Below are 23550 nucleotides of genomic sequence, written 5' to 3'. Positions count from 1 at the left end.
TGGACAAGTGAATCACTCTCAGGTAGTAGAGTCAGGATTGTGTAAAGGAACACTGCTTGGACCCAATATGTTAAGGCTGGCATTGTTTTCCTAAGCAAAATCTCAGAATTACTATTGAGAACTGATTATTCTGTAACTCACATTCTCCCTGATATTTTCCAGTGGGGTGGGAGCTATCTGTCCTAGGATTATTATTGCATTTGGAGTATAGAGGCCTTGTCTTTTTAGTTAAAAACATCTCTGGAGCCTGAAAAAGCATCACAAGACATGACATAAGACTTTAATGACTCAGTCTGGCTGAGACTGTAAAGCTTGAAAAGTGGTGCCTATATTTTGTGTATGAGATACATGTAATTAATTGAGGCCCCAGGGTCTTTAAGTTTATTCAGTTGTTTACGTCATCCTGATTTCCTAATCCTTCATTTTTTAATTTTAATTTTATTTTTTACTTTTTACAATATGAAGATGTCATTTGGGCCATCAAGATGCAGTACCTATTTCCTTGATTTGGAATATCAAATGGCCCTGTGTGTTTGTTTTTGTCAATTAAAACAGCTGATACAATAGCATTCCTTGTCAACGATTGTGGAATATTATTTTAAGGTGTGTTCCATTTGTTTATGTTTCATTTGTTTGAGTCTTTGAAGCTGTGTTCCTGTGCCTGTCAAAAACACCTAATGGTCAAATAAAGAATCTAATGGCCAATAGCAAGGCAGGAGAAAGTATAGGTGGGGCTGACAGGCAGAAAGAATATATAGAAGGAAAAATCTGGGAAAAAAAGAAGTCGTCAGAGAAGAAGGAGGACTCTAAGGGCCAGCCACCCAGCTACATAACCAGCAACAGATTAAGAGTAAGATTTAAGATAAAAGGAAAAGCCCAGGCAAAAGATAGATGGGATAATTTAAGACAAACTGGCTAGAAACAAGCCAAGCTATGACTGGGCATTTATAACTAAGAATAAGCCTCCCTGTGTGATTTATTTTGGTAGCTGGATGGCTGGTCCCCCAAAGAGAAAAAGAGTAAAAACAACAAAACAAAACAAAACAAAACAAAAAACAAAAACCAGTCAATGCATATGCTTTGTGAAGCTCCCCAGTCTCCCTCCTCCTGTTCTTGGAATCTTGCCAGTTTCAAGTGGACACATCTAAGTTAGCCTTTCAGATGAGAGACATCTGGGAGAAAAGCCAAATACCCAATTGCTTCCTCGATGCTTCAGTGAAAGCGTGGACAGGCCCAGCTTACCTGCTTGCTTAATTCTTGTTTTAGTCATATGAGTCCATATGCAGTGAGTCTCATGCCCAGGCCAGCAGTACTCTAGGGCTCCATCTATGCTTCAGAGAAATAACAATTACTTGCTTTTTAAACAAATACACTATCTTAGCCTGTACTGCTACAGTAAAATATCTAAGAGTAATATATAAGTGACAGATGATTATTTCTCACAGTTCCCTAGGCTGAGAAATCCGAGATGAAATCACTAGTAGATGTGTTGTCCATTGAGGTTTGATCTCTAGTTCCATGATAATGCCTCACTGCTGCATTTCCCAGAGAGAAGGGATGCTATGTTTTCACTTTGAAGAAGGATCAGAAAGCAGCGAATCTTGCCCTGCAAGAAATGTTATGGGCCTTAATCGCATCTACAAGAGCTTCGTCCTCTGATTTAGATACCCCTTGTAGACCTCTTTCTTTAAAAATCCTATCATATCATTCAACACATGAATTCTAGAGTGTGTTCAGACCACAGCTCTGGCTGAACAAAGAACAGGGAAGAACTCAGCCAAACATCGACAGAGCTGGAGGACTCCCACTAGCAGGTGCTACATCACCCGGGGTTCTGTTTGTCAGTGGGCTTGATCCCAGTCTCATTTATAGCAAAATACCCTGAGAGAAGCTGAGGGAGTGAAAAAGTTTCATGCTATAGCTATACCACCTACTTTCAGGAAGTACACAGTGAATAATTGCTGATGAAAGTTCACAGTGGAAACAGGCACTGGGGGGTAGAAAGAACAGGCCAGTGTTGTAGGGAATAGTGACAGTCAGTGGTCACATTATAGTCAAGTGAGAAGATGCTTCCCTCCAACCTAGGAAGTGCTGAAATACGTAATCATACTGGGAAACTCAAAGAGCACACCATCACCATTCCCATCTCTAAGACTCCTGTGGGTGTGGGGGTGGAGAAAGTGAAATGTAAGACTGGTGTTTGTTTACAGGAACCATGTGACAAGGATTAGAGAAAAGTAAAACTGCTTCAAGTCGTATCTGCACAGTTGAAATTATTATTCAAAATGAGGATAAATAGCTATAAACACCATCCATTTGCATTTGTGCTTTACAGTTTATGAAAAAGTTTACAAACATGTCAGTATATATATGTGGGTACACGTGAATAAAAATACAAAATGTTAAGTGTTTTCTAAACTGTAGTCCTAAAAACGCAGGGTTATGTCAGTTGTATTTTCAAGCATTTGTTTCCACATGTATTAGTTTCTAAGTCAAGCAACTAAATATTTACAAACTTCCACTTGCTCCAAAATTGAATGATGCTTCTCTTCCTGTGTTGTTCTTCTATGACTGATTACAAGTGTTGTGACTAATCATTCTCATCACCTCGGTTAAAATAAGAATCCTTAGGGAAACCACTGTGTTTATGGAAGACTTCACCAAGGACAGACCTGTTCACAACATGATGGTGACCAACACTTATCTCAGGGTCTAGACTGCACACACAATGTGACCAGCCACCTTGTACTCATACCAACATGCCTTCCCTACCATGAGGGACTGTATTCTCTTAACCTGTAAGCCAAAACAAATACCTTGCCAAGTATTTGGTCACAGAAACAAGAAGAGTAATTATATCAAGCTTCAAAAATAAGAAAAGTTTGACTTTCTTCTGATTCTATGCTATTCCTGCAAGGTACGTGTCCAAACCTTAGAGTCCCATTTAATCTAGAAAATTTTAGTTTTATAAACAAAATAAAATATTGAATATTTCTCTATTGTCCACTTTGCTAAATTTTTGTGTCTTCCCACTGCATGCTCTTGTATATGCTTCAATCTTCGAATTAGTCAGACATCTCCAGAGAAGAAAAATGATAGCATGTGGTGGGGGACTCTGAAGGCTATTTGTTGACAGATGTCCCTCTTGTTTCTGGGTTGTCTCTCTTTTGCTTTATTAAGGCCTTGGACTAACAGCATGATGTTCATTTATGGAAAACAAAGTTTTTGCTAAAATTCCACTGATTGGAATGCCAATTTCATCAAAAATACCCTTTTAGAAAAATTGAGAATGAGTATTGAACAAATATCCTGACAGTAATGGTCCTACCAGATCTAAGTATAAAATTCTACCCCCTTCTCTCTCTCTCTCTCTCTCTCTCTCTCTCTCTCTCTCTCTCTCTCTCTCTCTCTCTCTCTCTCTCTCTCTGTCTCTCTCTCTCTGCTTTTAAATAGGGGACATTCCTCACTTGTTGCACACAGCCACAGCCATCAGTCAGATTCTTCTGGAAGCTTTTGTGATGATTTCTTTGACCACTTTTTTTCCTCAAGAGCTTAGGATTCAGTCATTTTTTAGCAATTTGAATCCTGATTTAACAAACTGTTGAATCCTACTATTGTTACCCCTTTATTTGTGTTCCTTTACCACTTGTATTGCTCAGTGCAGGGACAAAACGTGTTTTCATGTGTTGTTCAGATATAATATTATTTTGTTCAAATAATTGAATTATAAAAAATTGATTTTTACAATTATCTACCACTATGCATACTCACTTACCTATATCCAACAAAGGTGAAGGAACTGATCAAGAGCTGTTCATCTTTGCAGAGTCACAGTCATGCCTCCAGCCAATAAATTTGTCTTATCTTTTTGTCTCAATGTTACACTGAAATGATGTGTCTTGATTGATTCTAACCCCAAGCTCCTGACTTACAATACTGAATCCATCAACTCCTATCAGCTTTTCACTCCTTAAACTCGTACTTTTTTGTTACTGCTGCCTTCCTGAATATGTCATAATATGACACAATAGCTCCTCCCTCTTCCCTCTCCCTCCCCCCGTTCCCTACTTTCTTTGCAAGTTGACCATGGTATAAGTCAGCCTCTATCTTTATTTCTCAAGTAGAGATGATTGAAAACATGATTGAATTAAATCCTAATAGAGAATTTCCAAACTACTATGTCATAGTCATCCATCTCAATCCAATGCTTATACTTGGATATTTGACAAAAATTTATTTACCTTACAGAAGATTACTAAATGTATGAAGTCTTATATTTTTTTCCTCCATTAAATAATCATCTACTTGAAAAAGCTGAAACTTTCTCTGACCTTCAGGGTTTTCCATTCTGGAATCCCTTTATCCCTCTATGTTCATCTCATGTAATTACCACAGCAATGATCAGTTCCAACAACTCTAGGTTTATCCCTCTCCTCCAGACAACATGCCTGTGCCACCCTTCAAGCATTTTATTGGAGTATCCCTACCTGCTGCATACTTCTTTCCTTTGTCTTATACCCAGGTTCCAGGAGACATCAAGGCTCCTATGGTCTCTGACTTCTTATGCACTCTTTCTATACTCCTACCATGTCAATTTGAATTACCGATCACTGTACAAAAAGAGAGCGTCTTAGTCACCATTAGATTCATGTTGTTAAGGAAAGCTGACGTCTAGCAACCAATTATTTATAACCTATTTGTTCTTTGAGAAAGATTGGTAGCCACCCCCTATGTGTATATTTTTACATTTTGTAATACATTTTGACACACATCCTCTGACTTGATCCTCACAACAACCTTGCCAGGAAGCAATGGAGATTTTTATCTTGTTTGAAAATGAGAAGAGGCAATCTCAGAGAGATCAGGACTCACCGAGTTTACAAAATAGCCTCAGGTCAGGAGACTGGTAATGACAGGGTTTAAAGTACAGGTCCTTGACTGCTATGGTCATGCTGCATGCTACTGTATGGGGAAAGTGCAGGCCTATCTTCATAAATGGGAAAAATAGAAAAGACATCTTAAAAAGTTTGTTTTGTGATATCTCTATTTTAGAACATTTTAAGAACTTCTTAATACTTATCAAAGCCATGCTTATTCTACTTTGAGAGTTCAACCAGCCATTCTTAATTCAATAATAGGCCAGATTTTTGCTAATAATACATTTTTGCTGTGCTTAAGTATTCAGCTGCCACCACCAACAATCTGATAGGGGCATAATGAGGACTATGTATCTGAAATATAAAGATATCCACAGTAGGATTATCTGGGTTGTGATGCTCACCTGCAAAATTACATATTAAGTCTCTGTACTCTGTCAAATATTTAAGTAACAAATCAAGCAAGAGAGCCTTTGTCAGCCTCTTATTTGGAACCAGATGTACTTTAGACTTTTGTCCCATCTGTATATTTAGTCTTAGATATGAAAACATCATATTAACTAGAAATGCCCCATTAATTGCAGCAGATTGTTTAGGGCATGAGATAGTGAATGTATCTTTCATGAAGCTGGAATGATTTTTAAAACTATGATATTCATGGTGGGCTGGACAAATTATTTTTAATTCACCTTGAGTAAAATCTTTCTCTCATCAAGAAAGTATATAGATACTTCAATCTTAAAAAAAAAAATCACAGTCCCTTTGTTGTAGTAATTTTTCTTTTTATAATAAAATTTTTTCTTATGAAAGAAAAATGACTTTACCATAATTGGTTGCTACTATACTTTATTCTTTTGTGCATACACCTGTCTTTTTATCTGTATGTCTCTAAGATTTAAAGCTGCAGGATTGGCTCTAGTTCATGGTGGAGTTTGTGATGCACTATGGATTGAATTGAAATCCTTTGAACTCATTTAGGCTGTGACATTTTATGGCAGATTAATTAAAATGATTCGTAGTTACTTTAGCCTCAGTGGGAGAAGTGAACGGGTTTCTCATGTGAAATTCTCTCTTGGTCCTCCTCATTCCCTGCCTAAACAGTCTCTGTATCTGCTTCTGTTAAAGGTTATTTAACAAAGATATTTGAATTAAACACATAGGTAATTTTGTTTGGGGGCCAAGGCAAAGTCTTTTTTTGTGACTCAGCATGTAACTCAGGCCACCTTAACTGCTTGGGAATGGAGTATCACAAATTCAGCAGGCTTAGTTATGATTCAAAGGTGCTTCTGACAGGGTTTTTTGAGAAATAAAAAATGGAGACCACCTCATGCCATGGCACCAAGTTCTCCAGAAACTGACCCCAGAAAGCAAATTTTTTTAAAGACAGTTCAAATCCTTAGCAGGCTCTATGGGATTCTTCAAGTACCTGCATTATCTGAGACTGGGTTATTCCTTCACAAAGCGTGTGAATCAAAAACAATGATCACTACCTATGCTATTCACCAGGGACATTTTTGCACCACAACTTTAATCATTTTCAAAGGCTTTTGTCACTTTTAAGCAATCCGATCAGCATATAAATACGTCTAGTAGGAACATCAGGTTGAAGATGAGCGGGAAGTTAGCTATTGATTGTGTCTGTAGCTAACGTTTTAGCCCTTTTCCTGTTTCACCTTTTCCCCCTCTCTTATTTCTCCCTCCAGATCTCTCTTCTCTGGTTGTTTTGCAATGCTGTGGCAAAAAAAAAAACGAAATTAGTGTTCATTCTTGCTAAGCATTCTAGTGAAAGGAACACTGAAAATGAAGGAAAAGCCATAAAGCTGAAGAAAAGCCTAAAAAACATACAATTCAATTTTCTTATTTTTATGTCTGTCAAATTTTTGACTTAGTGGTAAGATGAAGATACTATGAAAGAGGTAAACTTGGCAAAAACATTCAAGTAATAATAAATAGAGCTGATGTAATACAGACTTTTAACTTATAATATCTTCACCCCAAATCAAGAATTAAACAATACATTTTAGATGTCTTATATGGCTACAAGTGATGTTAGCATATTTTATTTATTCCAATAGTTCATATTTTATAATCATCACATTAAGGACACAAGACTGCTGACCACTGTGGGCATATCAATTAAAGAGTTTGAAAGGCCTTTGGTGAATACCAGAATTTAAGCCTTTTGATCCCAAAAGATTTCCTTTGTAGCTTGCTTGCTACATTTAGGATAATTAAAAAAAAAAAAAAAGGATGATTAGCATGAATCTTAGATTTATATTTATTTAAGTTTTATCTCGTGCATATGCTCCCTTTTCAAAAGAGAGTAGACTTATAGATATGTCATTTGGGATTGGGCCCATGGAGTCTCACTAACCTAAACCTAAACCTGACCTAAACCTAAACCTGACCTAACAAGGACAAGAGCAGTAGACATACTAACACGAATGGGAAAACATCATAAGGTCTCAACCCTACACAAAGAACTACAGACAATTAAGGAATACCGAGAGTGGGAAAAACAGTCTTCCCCTGGAAAGAACACATCAATTGCTTATATATCAATAATTTGAGAAAATGGGAAGTGTTGGAGGAAGGAAAGGGGAAGAATAATATAACTATATTATAAATGCAAAAAATTAAAATGATAAAAAGAGTAGACTTCTATAAGTAGTCATCTGTGTATCAGACAAAGCTGCCAATAGTTCGTATCTGTATGCCTTCAGATAAATATTAACTATATCCTATAACTTTTTTGAGACCTCTGATTTGGGTCTATGAAAGTTTTTTTAATATTTTTTACTTTTTTATTTTAAAAAAATTACTCATTTTACATAGCAACCACAGATCCCCCTCTCATCCCTCCTCTCACTTCCCTCCAGCCTCCTACTCCCCTCAACCCACCTCCCATCCCCTCCTCCAAAAGGGTAAGGCCTCCCATGGGGTGTCAGGAAAGCTTGTTACATTCAGTTGAGACAAGGCCAAGCCCCTCTCCTCTGCATCAAGGCTTCTCCAATTCCACTTGGTGAGTGGAGAGTGGGTCTTGCCTCCCAGTTGCCTAATATGGTTTCCCTATGACATGTATTATGCTCATGAACATAATAAATGTCCTTGCTTACTGTGTTTAGGTAATAGGAATGCTTTCTATATAACTTGTCTCTCAGTTTCATATATTCTCTCTTCTAAGCTATTATCTCTTCTCCAGCCAAATCACATGTATTTGTTAATCAATCATTGTACAATACTCAGAGGACAGTAACCAGTGTCCAGGTTGAGGGTGAATGAAGGAATGGGCATCATTTCAGGAAAAATAACTAAAATTTTCCACTATCACTATCCTCTCTACAGTGGAGGACACAGGAGAGACAGTTACTGCCTCATGATTACAATCTTTTCAGGATGGCAACTCTCTCTTCCTGGCAGGAGAAGTTACTTTTTGGAGACTTCTTTAAACTGTGAAATTCTAGGACCATGAAGCAAGCTTCATTTGAATATGACTATGAAGAATTTAGCACTTAAAAAAAAAACCAAAAAAACTATGAGCTATTTCTATAGGTATTCCTGCATCCCTTAGGGAATCATAAAATGATCTCATCTGGTACTTTATTTACAATACAATCTGTTTAGATCAATAAATAAATTGATCAATAGCTATGTATTAAGTGTACCTCAAATTATATGTTATAATCATATTTTAATTTTCATGCCCAGTGTAATAATTGTGTGACCGTTAAAGGACATTTGGTGACAGATACTTAAAGCTTGGATATGGATCTAAGAGGAGCCAAACTCTGCTGTTGCGCTGCCCTCTAAAAGCCCAATAATAAAATCAATGCCAAATGTTCATTTGTTAAAAACAGAAAATTCTTGGATTGTGCTGCCTCTGAATCAGAGGGGAAGAAGCATTCTGAAACCTGTCTTGCAGACAAATATCAAGTGTGACTTTTATGAAGATAAAGCATGAAAGTCACTGATGTTGGCACTGTGAACTATTTATGAATTTTGAATCAAAGCACAGTATGACAAAGGAGGCTTTTTCTATACCACGTGGAGGATAAACTAGAAAAGGGAGAGCTGGAAGGCCTGATGCAAGACACTAGGCAGGGAACCTCGGATGAAATCCAAGAGAGAGAGGATAGATTTATTGGCACCAGCATGCAAAGAAATGGATGGGTGAGAATAGGAAGCACAATGAATTACTACAGGATCACAATATAGAAGGAAGGAGCCTGGTGATTGTAAGCGTCTATGATGATGGGAACATGATCCCCTTCACTTCTCAGGGAACAAACTGCAGAGGAGGACAGTAGCAGCTGCTGCCTGTGAATCCATGCTGATCTGTAGGAGGCTTCCTATCCCACACATGTGAGTCATGCTGTGTTTGCAAGTACGTGTACCCATAACAAAACTTGTGCTAGCTCTGTGCATGGGGGGTATCTCCCTACTCAACTCATGAGGAAAGAGGTTGTTAGGGCAGAGGGTGAAGCTCAGTGTTGTAGTGACACCATGCAAGACTATGGGTTAAAGCCTTGCCTAGCCTTTACTTTAGTAGGTAGTTTTATTCATTTTAATTTTAAACTCAGCATTGTGTAATAACAATCTTTATGTTTATATAATGTACTACAACGTCCATGGGAGTTATTCCATCTTTTATTGCAGTATTCTGTGCTAGACTGTGTAAGTCATTTTTTTTTTCATATCTGTGAGAAGAGATTTGTTTGCTACCTCCATGTAAGATACAGCCACAACTATATAGTCTTTCTTGTCTTTAAAGACCAAACTAAATGTCACCTCTTTGAAAGAAAGTTTATCCAATTCCCTTCTACAAATTTATTTTCTCTAGATGCTTGAGAATGTCCTGCACATGGTATATCCTTGCTGTCACTTCTCTGGATTTAGTTATTCACTCATCTCAGTGTCTATCTCTGCCCAGAGTGTGGGTCAAAAGAAACTCTGTAGACCAAAGCTGAGATTATGTTTGCATCTAAGATGAGGGCTGTCAGAGATGATAAAGCATCAAGAGACATGTCAGTCAAACTTCGAATGAATCAGGATCCAAGACATTCAATGGACATGATACGGTTCCTGTCACATCATACTTAGTCTTATAGTCAGGATTAGGGGGAGAAACCTGACACTTAAAATTGTGGATGGATGCCCTTAAAGAAAGTGAAGCAAGAGCACAGCGCAAGTCAGTTCTCAGTCCTGAGTGATTCACCTTCCTTCAGTCTGTTTATTTTAATCCAGAGTCATCACAGAGGTCACAGCTAGCATCCTTGTCCTTTCTGTATCCATTGTACTTTTGAATCTACCTAATTGTGCTGTCTGAAATGTGCTATTCAACAAGCATGAATACAATTCTGATATTCGTTCCCCCCTGTCATCAGTTTGGGAACTGCAGAGAATCAGCTTTATTAACTCCAGCATCCCACAACAGCCTGCATTGTCATTATCGATGACATTTTACCTTTTTTTTTGTCAGATCTTTTTAGAAAGCATTCATGGCTGAATCAGTTTTATCTACAGTTGAATTGAAAATGTGCTGGGTACGTGTTAAACGCATTGTGATAGTGCAAATAGGCAACATTTACCTGATTCCCTTCATCCTCTAATTTTGTCAGTCTGCTGAAAAGAGCTATTGATTGTGTTGGGCATGGCTTGCTCTTTTGTAAAAGTAGGCTGCTTGTTGTTCAGGAGTCCATCATCTTCTAGGTTTTGATAAATTCATATCATGTTTTTTTTTTCACTGTTGCCTTTAGCCTTACTTGGCCATTATATTCTGGTTTATTTCTCTTGCATTTTGTAAAATACACCTGTCCCCATATACTGAATGGTCCTTTCCTCTGTCATACAGTGGATCCTACAGTAACTGAGGTTACACTGTTTTAGCTACATACAATGAGGAAAGGGATTGCAGAATGTTTTAAAATGAAATATTTTAGGAAGTATCATGGATTATTTTTATATTTTGGTGCCAATTTGTTTTTAATTGCCTTGCTTTATGTTGAAATAACATCATAAAGTATATGAAAGGGCAGAAAGAAAGGCAGGATTGAAGTGAAGAGGAGAACAGGGACAATTGAAAGTATATCTGTGTTAGCTTCCTCCTATTTGGAATAAGTGACTCTTGTCTTCCAAGGAAAAAATGGTAATTAAATCTGTCACCTTCAACTCCCACAAACACACCTATAATAATGTTAGAACAAAACAGTAGTCTATATAAATTTAAAAATGGGAAATATTGTAAATCAACTTTAAAGTGAAACTGGAAAATACATTTATAAATGCTTTTTACTTACCAGGCAAAAAGTATGGATTCTATATACTGACAGTTAATACTGAACACTTACTGGGTTCCAGTGATAGATCCTCTTATCCACTGTTTACTTGCAAGACACAGGTACAGAAAAGCTTGCCCTGTAAAGCCAACAGCAGATGGGGAGGCTGGGACTCCAACAAGGGCAGGACAGACTTTCACATTACCTGTGTGCAAGGTTCAGCCTAATGGATTTGTCTTTTCTTTCTTATGGATTTATTTTCTGCTAGATCCTTTGAAGGATCAGTCTCTGATCTTGTAATTAATACTTAGTGTTCTCTTTTGTTTCATTTATTTGTTATTGCTTGTTAAACAGAGCTTTTTAGACTACAATATATAAAATTAACTTCACAAGGACAGCATTATTTGTGAAAACCAATAGAAGAACAAATTAGAATCCTCAAGTAAAGGAGGTATTATTAAGGTTAAAAAAAAATAAAAAAAGAATGAAGCAAATTTTCCCTGACTTCAAATTACATTAAAAAATTGAATGTAAATGCTTTATGGTATTTGGGGAGGGGTAGAAAATGTTAAGAATGTCACTTCATGCAAAACAAATTCATCTTTAGTTTCTACTGTTTGGGAAACCCAAGGAAGCTGAAATAGAAAAACGAATAGCATTCTGTATGACAGAATGTTAGACATTCTGTATTTTCATTTAGTCATCCATTCATTTGATAATATTCTCAAGACTCTGCTGAGTGCCATGAAATAAGAGCAAGACAACAATACACTTATCTCTTGGAAGTACATCAAGAACTGATAAACAAAGGAAATGCTGAGATTCTATGGCCAGCATCTCTTATGAGTTCTATTTTCTTTCTTGTATTTTCATGTACATGTTTACCATTGCTTACTTTTAAAATACTTTATTTTTATTTTAAATTGTGTGTATGTGTTTGTGTATGGATATGTGCACCAGAATTCAGGTGCTTGTGGAGGTCAGAGGTATAGGCTCCCCTAAAGCTGAAGTCCAACCAGGACACTGGAAATCAAACTTAGGTTGTGTGTGAGAGCAGTACGTGCTAGCCACTGATCTATCTCTGTAGTACCCAGCTCTGCTTTCCTATCAACACTACAGCTGACTTATTTGGAACATATGTGTCGTGTCAAGAAGGGTCTTATATACCAACCAGGATTGAGCAATTTAATGTTAAGTGGTTGCTGAAATTTGCAAACACTGACTAAATGGTGGAGATATTGAATCAATAAATGATAAAGATAATTTTTTAAGCCCACTGTATTACTTTCACAATGCAGACATATGATTGTAAGAAAAATATGGTCATTATATAAATACACTGGAATTAATTCCCAGAGATGATGGGAGATTTAGTATTGTCTGTGCAAGTAAAGAGCTGACAAAAATAACAACCTTTCCTTATAAACAATATATTCAGTTTCAGTTTTCCAAATATGATAAGAATTTTCCTAAGTTGTATGAGGTTCATTATAATAGTTGACCGTATTATTATCTCTGCACATACTCTAAGGCTGCAGGCTAAGGATGGCTTAGACTACTTAGAAAAACTTTCAGAATTCTATAATTATTTATCAATCTGGTTAATTAAATTTCGCCTAAAACCTTAATTAGAAGTAGAAGTATAATTTTTAACACGTGAGATTTTAGAGACTTGTTGTTTTCTATTTTCGTTTTTCTCTCCACAGGAGTAGTCGGAACCCATTGGTTTAATTATACAAGCAAAGATAGGAAATTATTTTCATGGTTTTCATCATTCTTTCCTATTTTGTTTACATGAATAAACTTATGAAGACATTTAATTTGTGAGTACAAAGACTCCCATAAGCCACTCTTCTGCAGCCTCCATCTTCTATTCCCTTTGTGAAAATGTAAAGTCCTCACAGCTGCTTTAGAGATAGAGAAAGCTCTGATTTGTTTGAGAAAGCTTCAATGCGCATAGGCAATGTTTAAAGAGGCTTTGGCAAAAGAGAAAGTAAAAGCTTTTAGAGCAGCTGTAGAGATTCCTTCAGCTGAGGAGAGGATCCAAGATGGTCCTGTGCATTGGAAAACCACCCAGTGGGGGTCAACAGCCTCTTCTCTGAAGTGAGGCTGACAGCAGGGTAGTCTTGGTATTACCTACAGGGTCCTTATTCACCAAGGAGTAAATTCAAACCTGCCCTTCAGGTCTTCCAAGATGCTTCTGAAATTAATTACTGCAATAGCCCAATTTATGGGGATAAAGTCTGTAATTGCTCAGTATATATACTACTATAATATTATAGTATAATAATATTATTATACTATAATATATAGTATATATAATATATACCAATATATATAATATATAATAATATATTATATATAAGTATAATAATGTACTATTATATATATTTGTATATTGAGTATATGTCTCCAATAGCATTATAATGAAAATTGATTTTGAAGTTATGGGCAGGTCTTTTGTGAAAGAGAATTCAAATTATATGGTCATATTTTATTTTACATTTAATGTGTATTTCCTGTTTTAAGTCTCATTTCATTTCCCCTTCTGAAAGAATTTTGTTATGTGTAAATGAGATTCAGCTAACAGCAAGTAAAGCAATGTGAGTTTCCTTGTTCTGTTTTGCTGAGTGCTGAGTTACGTTTTTCAATAGACACTGGAAAACACACATAAAAGTGGCAGGCTAAGTCCTTGCCTTCAAAGAGTGTATGTTCTCATTGAAAGAGAAAAATAAATGTATACATGAATAATTAAACAGCAATAGAAGGGACTGTAAAAATGAGACATTCCTGCTAGAAAAATGCAGATAAATACACATTAAAATGATGCATGTAGGTGCAACACTTTTAGACTAACACAGTAGAGACAGAAGTGCTGAAGGAAACATCAGGTTTTGAAGAAATCAGGATTTAGTATCTAGCACTGCTCCTCACAATTTGATTCACTTCGATTTCCTGAGATAATACCTACCATTGAGGGTTGTTTTGAACCACCGATAAAGTAGCTAAATGTTAGGACTAGTCAATTTGCACTGCCATTTTTTTTTAAATGAGACAAATTCTCCCCAAATTCATTAGGAAAGGGGCTGTGTGTGTATTAGTGTCCACCCTGTAGTTACATATTTAGCAAAAGTCATATTCTTTTCTTAGAAGTAATATGTTTAATTTCAACTGCTCATAGGCATGAGGAGAAGTACCATGTAGACTTGTGAATTGTTGTTAAGTCATTCGTTGCCTATTTCACTGTGCTAATCCGATTTCTGTCACTTTGCAAAAATGTTCCTCCCACAATGTCCAAAAATCAACTGAAGAGAAGAAAGGTAAGTTTTTGTTTTTCTGCTCCTAGTTTCAGAGTTTTATTCTGATTGCTTGGCTCCTGTTGTGTCCGCCTTGAGGAAGACATTAACATTCTATCAGGAAGCTCGTGGTTGAGTGGAGCTGCTCACTTCCTAGCATTCAGGAAGTGAAGAGAAAGAAAGTGGTCAAAATCCAAATGCTTCTCCACAGTAAGCTGCAAGGAGATAATGTTTGCGATTTAGGCTTGGACTTGGAAGGGTTACATCGGTGTTCAACAGTGTCATGGGCTGGTAAATAAATCTTAACTAGGTGGCCTTTTAAGATCTAAATCCTAACAACCAACTCCTGAGAAAAAATGCAATTGGATCATGTAAATGTTAGCATTGTCCAGGGATGTGGGAATGAGGAAGGGTATGATGACAGTTTTCTTCAGTTTAGTGCCATGAAAGATTGACTGGTGGACCAGGGTTGGGTAACACACTTCTTCTGGAACGTAGACAGAGATTGAGAATCCAGCTCTTAGAAATTTCTATAGTAATTTGATATGGTATTCACCATCTGTTGAATTAATAATAAAACCAGGAGCTTGAATGTTCTCATGTCTATGGATTTATTTTCTTCTAAAATTTATTTTTATTGAATTTTATAGTTGTATCCATTTGTAATTAGATCTTTCAAACAATTTGAGAAGTCATATTGTAGTAGATAATTCCACTATTTGTAAGCTGATATGTAAGGCAATTAAAAAGAGAAAAAACAACAACTGCACAGTTTATTTTGTGTTTTGGACTATGATGTACATAGTATGCAGTTGTCGAGATGCTGCTGGCAATTAGGGCTTTAGGCATTACAAAATACTTGTCTGTAACTGTTTGACTAGGGGCATTTGGGAGGCAGGGAAAGGAGAATTTTTTTAAAATGACTTTATTTTATGTGTATGTGTGTATCTGTGTCCTTTCGTATGTATGTGTGCATGCCTGCTGGTCCCAATGGAGAGCGTCAGATCTCCTAGAGCTGGTATTACAATTACCTGTGAGCTGCCAGATGTGGAAGCTGTGAATCAACTCAGGTCCTCTGCAGGAATAGGAAGATCTCTTAACCTCAGAGCCATCTCTCCAGCCCCTGGGAAAAGAGTTTTTACAAATGTCTCCGATGAGAGGAAAACTGGTAGACAAAGCAGCGGAGGTTTACTAATACACAACCTCACATCAGCAAGAAAATGGCAGATGTGAAGCAAATAACACAGAGGCAAGTGCAGGAGGCCCTCTGCATCCTTACAGGATCCTGAATTGGTTAATTCAGACTGCCTCTTGCTACTTAGGCAAATAGCATTGATCAGCATTTCCTTCCCAGGTGACTTAGATGCCCCATTCCTGACCTCCGTTAATAACTGGAGGGGAGTGAGGACCAAGGAAGTGACTTCTGGTATTGTGAGTAAACTCAATTAGAGGGATATGACAGCTGTCTACAAACATGACGTGTGCTTCCTGTTTGAATAGCCTCTTGACTTCTGGCTGCTTCCTCTTGATTTGTTCACACAAGTATGTGTAACTGTATATGTAACAAGTTCCCAGGCGTAACTTCAGTTAAATCCTCCCACTGTAGATAACAGGAGGCCAAGACAATTTGTTTTTGGAAATGGTCACTGAAAGTCAAGAAAGTTAATACTACTTGGCTGCTTTGAATACTTAAATAGCAACTACATTGTCAATAGATCCTTGATGTCATTCTTTCCTAGTCAAGAAAAACTGGACATAATAATCTATTTGCCTATCTATCACTTTAAAATTTATTTTTGTTTTTATTTGTGTGTTCGTGTGTGCATGCGTGTGTGTGAGTGCGTGTGTGCGTGTGCGTGCGTGCGTGTGTGTGTGTACACTTGTGGAGGCCAAAACAGGGTGTCAGATCTTGTAGAGCTGAAGTTTCAGACAGTTGTGAGTCACCTGACATGGGTTCTGAGAACCAAACTTGAGTTCTCAGCAAAAACAGCAAGGGCTCTTAACCCAGAGCCATCTCTCTGGTTCTAAAAGGAAAGAAAGACAGACAGAATGTCCACCCTATGGACTAGTATTCATGGCACTGGGAGGCACTGTCTGGGACAATGTGTATAGGGAGAACTAACTTAAGGAGGAAAGCTTCCCTCAAAGTGGGTGACCTCTTCCAACCCCCCCCAAAGAAGAAAAAAACCGTATCACCTGGTTATCTTCTTGTCTCACTGAACGTGTATATCTATTGTTGCTACAGCCAACATGTGCTGACTCCAGCTTCATTGGCCTTCTAATGGCTCTTCAGCAAGCTAGCTGTAGGCCTCTAGCAAGGTATAGGAGCACTGAGGTGTCCAGTTTCATGGCCTGAATATTACTTGTTTCTCAGTAATTATAGCAAGCAGATAACCATTTAGAATAACAAGGTCCTATCCTGTTACCCAATCTAATAAATCATTTTGGATATATACATTTTATTGGTTCTGTTCCTCTGAAAATTCCTAATAATACTAAGAACTCACTTGTAATAGGTAGTGTGCTTAGATGTATAATTCTGCAGAAGGGATGAGACTATTACACATGGGAACAGCCAGGTGCTGGTAGTTTAGAAAGTCCTTCCTGCATATAGACTGCAAAGTATAGAGCAGATAAGGGGACTCAGTTTATTTGATTTTGGACTCTAAGATTTTGCTTCTTTTATTTTCCATAGTATCAAATTCAGTGTCATCAAAAATTTTTTTTTAGGTAGAAAAGAGTTTATTAAATTATGCTTCTATATTACTGTTCATCATTAACATAAGTCAAGACAGGTAAGTAGGAACCTGGAGGCATAAGCTGATGAAGACGCCATGGAGAAGTGTTGCTTACTGGCTTGCTCATCATGGTTTACTGAGGCTACACTCTTTTTTTTTCTTTATTATTATGTGTTTTAAATTTTTAGACATCAGCCATGGGTTCCCCTGTCCTCCTCACTTCTGCACCCACCCCCACCTTCCCCCCAGCCCCTCACCTCCATTCCCATGTCCTCCAGGATCAAGGCACCCCTGGGGATTCATTTAAACCTGGTGGATTCAGTACAGGCAGGTCCTGTCACCTCCTTCCAGACCGAGCTTAGGGGAGCAGGAGATCCCAGCTGGATCAAGAACAGAAAGGGAGAACAAGGAATAAGAGACCATGATAAATGAAGACCACATGAGAACAGGAATAGGCAGAGTGCTGGAGAGGTCGCCAAAAATCCACAATGATACATCCTCTGTAGACTGCTGGAAATGGTCGAGAGAAAGCCTGATCTGACCTAGTCTGGTGATGGGATAGCCAAACACCCTAACTGTTGTGCTGGAACTCTCGTCCAATAACTGATGGAAATGGATGTAGAGATTCTCAGCCAGGCCCCAGGTGGAGCTCCAGGTGTCCAACTGTCGAGAAAGAGGAGGGTCTGCAAGAGCGTGAATTGTTGAATCCAAGATTGCAAAAAGCACAGGGACAAATAGCCAAACGAATGGAAGCACATGAATTATGAACCAAAGGCTGTGGAGCCCCCAGCTGGATCAAGCCCTCTGGATAAGTGAGACAATTGAATAGCTTGAACTGTTTGGGAGTCATCAAAATTTTATGCTTAATTGCTTTGGTTTGTTCAATATATAATTTCAAATATTTGTACATTTCTGGATATAAGTAAATAATGAAAAGAGACATCAAAACAACTGACATATAAAGAATGAAATATTTAGTTTAAAGTCATTGTTCTTTATCTGCAAATGTCAGTTTAACATCAGTAGCCCATGAACAACTTAGTCATGTGAAAAGGGTTGCCAGTATTCTTTCATTAGTCCATTCCTTGTGCTGAAGGCCTGGGTGGTTTGTGAAGTGGTGGGAATGGAGACTGGGAGAGGAAGCTAGGTGCAGAACCCAAGTTGGTACATTTCTAGTCTCCTAAAATTAGCACTTTATTGTGTCTGTCTTCTGTGCTAGATGATGAATCCTGTTTGGGAAAAGGGATTTCTCAACATCTGGATATTAGCTTCCCTCTGGACCTAAATTTACCTATGTACTGAATATTGCCAGCTGGAAGTACTAGAGGGAATCTCAATTCCTAGTTAGAGTAGTAATGTATGGGAAACAAGTGTAGTGTTCTCCTTCCCTTGTGAGATGCACTCATGGATTTCTGCCACAGATGCCTGAAAGCCTAAGGAAGCTGAAGGTTGATAGGAAACAGAGACTTTTTCCCCCTCTAAAGAAACTGCACATCCTTCTTTGGGCATGTCTTAGTGCATTTAGGAACCTACAGTCAAGTTATTTAAAATGGGTGAGTTATAAACAAAAGGAATTCAGTGAGGGCTAATAGTGTATGCCTGTAATCCTAGCTACTTTGGAGACAGAGCAGGAAGATTGCAAATCCAAGGTCTGCCTAGACTACAGATCGTGTTTATGGCCAGCCTTGGAAAACTTGGTGAGATTTTGTTTTAAAATATAAAGTAATAAGAGGACTGGGCATAGCAGTTATCTTGCAGCATGAGATCCTGGGTTCAATACCTAGTGGCCTGAAACAAAAACAACAGGATATTTTTTCTCTCAGTTTTGAATGCTGGGATGGTGAAGGTAACTGCAGATTTGGTGTCTGATGAATGTTTTCTCCCTGATTCAGGATGGCATATTTTTCTATGTCTTCACATGCAAGGGTCACAAAAGCTTTTTAGAGCCTTTTTATAAAAACATTAACTCCATTCACATAATCATCTCTCAAGAACATCAGGGATAAGGAACCAGCACATTAATTTCATAGGTATCCAAATATTCAGACACCTCCCCACAAAGGGTACTTCAAAACCAAGAAAGTTAAGTCAAATATGCAGGCTAGAACTGACCTACAATTTGAGAGGAATGTGGGATATATTGGTTCATGTCAAAGTCTGAAGAAGGTATTATGAGTTAGTGAGGGGCCACAATGGATGTCTATAGTTATGATATGGGGTGATAAAAGGCCATAGAACAGGAAAGAAATAAAATAGAATAAAAGGGATGTGGGCAGTTCTCTTCCCACCCTTTCTTATACTGAAGACTGTGGTGATATATTATGTACTCCAATAAAGCTTACTTGGGGATCAGAGGACAGCCACTAAATTAGACATAGAAGCCAGGCAGTGGTGTCACACACCTTTAATTCTATCATTCGGGAGACAGAGATTGGATCTCTGTGAGTTCAAGGCCACACCAGGCTACATGAGAGAAACAGAGCCAGGCAGTGGTGACACACAACTTTAATCCCAGGTAGTAATATGGCAGGACACAGAAAGGCATATAGGGGAGTGAGGAAACAGGAACTCGCTCTCTTGAGGCTGAGGATTTAGTAAAGGTAAGCTAGTGGCTGGCTGTTCTGCTTCTCTGATCTTTCAGCTTTAACCCCAATATCTGGCTCTGGGTTTTTTACTGTAAGACCTTTTAAGATGATTCATGTTACAAAAGACAGTTATAATGGTTCCAGTCAGGTATTGTGTGGCTAATTTAAATGCCCTCGAACCTCCCTTTTCTTTTCTTTTCTTTTCTTTTCTTTTCTTTTCTTTTCTTTTCTTTTCTTTTCTTTTCTTTTTAGTAATTATTGGTGTGAATCCAAAAGATTTTGTGCATGTTAGGCAAGTACTTCAGCACTAATCTATGTCCCCGGGCCCCTTTTTATTTTTTCAAATCTTTAGCTAGGGTTTCACTAATTTCCAAGGCTGAACTTGAACTTGCAATCACTCCTCAGCTTTGAAAATAGCTGAGATTAGAGTCTTTTGCTACTAGCCTGGACTCAACAAGTGCTTTCCAGTGAGCTTCATAGGAAAACCAAGAGGTGCAGTTCTGCATGAAACACTCTCATGGATGCACAGTGCACCAGCAGCCATGAGAGCCCTTTTTCCAATTGCTTTATCACTCAGAGTCTTCACATGCATGATGCAAAGATAGTTTGAATGATTTTTCAACATTTAAATTGTACTAATTTTGTTCTACTAAACAGTTAACATTTCCATATTCCTTTGCAGCATCACAATTCATTACTAATACCATTGTTATTTAAATTGAACCACTTTAATTGCAAATTGCTTATTTAATCTTGATTTGAATATACAACAACTTAATATACTGCATACACACAGACATATAAAACTTCCACAAAAGGAATATGTAAAGTGTAATTTTGGCTAGTGTACCAAGAGCAATTTTAAATATTTGAATTGCTTAAGTCTACCTAGAAAAATATAGTGTTATATTTTGCTGTGACACTGTAGCTCTGAAAGCCAGGGTGCAGATGGAAGTGTACAGGTGATGCTGTGTGGCTGAGTGCTGCTAACCAAGGTGAAATCCAATTTTTTAACAGGCTGCTCTCCATAGTGAAGGAAGAGAAAAAGGTGGAGTGAGATTTGAACAGACAAGAAGCTCTTGCAGCCCCTCTTTAATGAGCTGAAGATTCTTTTAGAGTGGAGGCTGCTCTTGAGGAAAGAAGTAAACATACTGCCTGCTGTGCTTCTCCTGTCCATACTTCAAAGTGAGCTATTAGGAGTTACCTGAGGGAGGAGGGAGATAAGGGAAGGTTGATTGAAGGATTATCCCAAGAGGGAAGACTCTCCACTGAGCTGGCAGCATCTATTGGTGAGTAGCTCAGATTTAAAAAAAAAAAAAAATTAAAGGGATTAAAGGCGTGGACCACCACTGCTTTAATCCCAGCACTCAGGAGGCAGAGCCAGGTGGATCTCTGCAAATTCAAGGCCAGCCTGGTCTATAGAGCGAGATCCAGGACAGGCACCAAAACTACACAGAGAATCCCTGTCTCGAAAAACCAAAAAAGGAAGAAAAAAAAATTTAGAGGGAAAAGTAGGGCTACTTTTGCCGGCTCAGCATCATCTCCCTTTGGCAAGTCCATCTACTTTGTTGTTGTTACTGCTATTGCCCTCATCCTCTGACTTTAGAACCCAGTGCTTTAGACCTTCCAACATGCTCCGAAGGCTCATAACCTCATAACTCTCCAAAGTCCTCCAGGGTTTCACCAACAGTTTAAGCTAGTTCAGGCATCCAGCTTCATGGATTACATTCTGTGAGCTGCAACTAGGTCCTCCACCTTTTCAAGTGTGCAGATGGCCTCGGCCAGACTATCTAGCCGCAGTAACATCTGCTCACTCTGTCAGTTCTGTCCTATAGATAACCCTGACCTACAGTGGAAAGACATAAAAGAGCAGCAGCCAACGGAGTATCACTTGTCTCCTGTTCTAGGCTTTCCAGAACTTGGCTGGTCACCCAAAGAGTCTTGGCTTGAGGGAACTGTTCTAGGAAACACCTATAAGAACACACCTCTGTTGTCATCCTGTCTCATCATTTAATAGTAATGTAACTTTATGGTTAAATTACTCCTGGGTAGAAATTGATTGTCTAACTAAAACAAACAGTTTCATATGAATCAGAATAAAATAATAATCTTCAACATAATCCTTTTTTCAACTCCAAATTCACTCCACTAGATTTTTAGTGTCTAACTTAACAATATCTTTTGTTCCCGTTAAAAGAAAAGCTTTGACATGCTTTTGTTTCCAGATGCTTTACATTATTAATTTCAGTCAAAAAAGAAAAGGAGAGAAAAATCTCTCACAGGCTGTCACTTTTTTTCAAATGTTAGTTAATAGGTTTCTCTCCTTTTTTCTTAACTACTGAGTGGATATACTGATAAGCTTCAGTAAGTAAGTTATAATAGTAAATTTTGACTTTGATATTCATTTCTGATTACTTCATTACTGATCATTGCATTACTTAGATGACCAACGCAATTCATACACACTAAGAAGACAAAATGTATAGAAACATTTCCACAGCAAGTCATAATATAATGGCACACTCTCATATAATATTGACTGTATGTGATTTGTCTGCCTATAAAAACTCCTGTAGCTCTGCTGAAGCAGTAGGTAGACCCAGAATTATTCTTTATTTCTATTACAAGTAAGGAAATTATGACAGTGAACTTAAGGACTCAGACTGATACATATTGGGGTTCATGGACATTCAAGAAGAATCTACAACTTTAGACTCATCGAACCATCTCTCTTCTTTTCTGCACATATATTCACTTTTGTTTTCAAGACAGGGTTTCTTTGTATAGCTTTGCACCTTTTTCTGGAACTCACTTAGTAGCCCAGGCTGGCCTTGAACTCACAAAGATCTACCTGGCTCTGTCTCCCCAGTGCTGGGATTAAAGGCATGCATCACCGCCGCCCGGCCATATATTCACTTTTTAATCATTCAAATAAACTTCACACAACACTGATTACCTTGGACATGTTGAAATTCTCTGTGGCATTCATTGCTGTGTGACAACTTGTTAAAGTTGAAGTGTATCACAGTCCACTAAGATGGGACCTTAAAATAGTAGCCGTCAATCCTATCAATAACTTGAACTGCTTGACCATTTCAAGAATGTAAAAAGATGACGAAAATGAAGAAAAATAGCTTGTAACTATGGATTCTTCAGGAGGGCAGTGTGATGTTAAGGCTACTTCTTCCAGTTAGGAGGAATGGACAGCCAGAGGTCCAGCAGGAGCATCATGGGTAGTTTCATTCCTCTGACTCAAGCCCAAGAGCAAGGAAGGGTAAAAGCATCGTTTTTGATGTTGCAGCCTCTACATGGGCAAGGAATACGCATGTATTTCCTACAATCAACACAACATGGCACAGTAGAGAAAAGCTGACTGATTAAATAGGCCTATCAGGCCCATTCCAGAGCATCAGGAAGCATCAACTGTGTGAGGACCCTAGGTACCATGCTATCACAGTATGTTGGGAGGAGAATGATATTGAGCATTAGAGAGGGAGAGAACGGTGAGACATCTTCTCTTTTCAGGCCCCTGGTTCCAGCCTCAGCTCGGGTGAGAGGAGGGAAGAGAGGGAAGATGATTTTAGTTTTGGATGAGATAGGATTGAAGTGCATGAACAACTGGAATGCACATTGGGATACACTCAACAGGACATTTTAATTATTAATATTTTAAAAATTAAAGTTCTGTTTTAAAGAAAGCTCCTAGGGTTTCATTTTTGTGTGTAGGCACAGGGAGCCATTGTCCCTGCTGGGTGCAGATCTACCAGTGGCTATTATAA

The sequence above is a fragment of the Onychomys torridus genome, chromosome 9 (assembly GCF_903995425.1).
Source record: "Onychomys torridus chromosome 9, mOncTor1.1, whole genome shotgun sequence".
NCBI lineage: Eukaryota > Metazoa > Chordata > Mammalia > Rodentia > Cricetidae > Onychomys > Onychomys torridus.
This window is presented reverse-complemented; position numbering follows the sequence as displayed.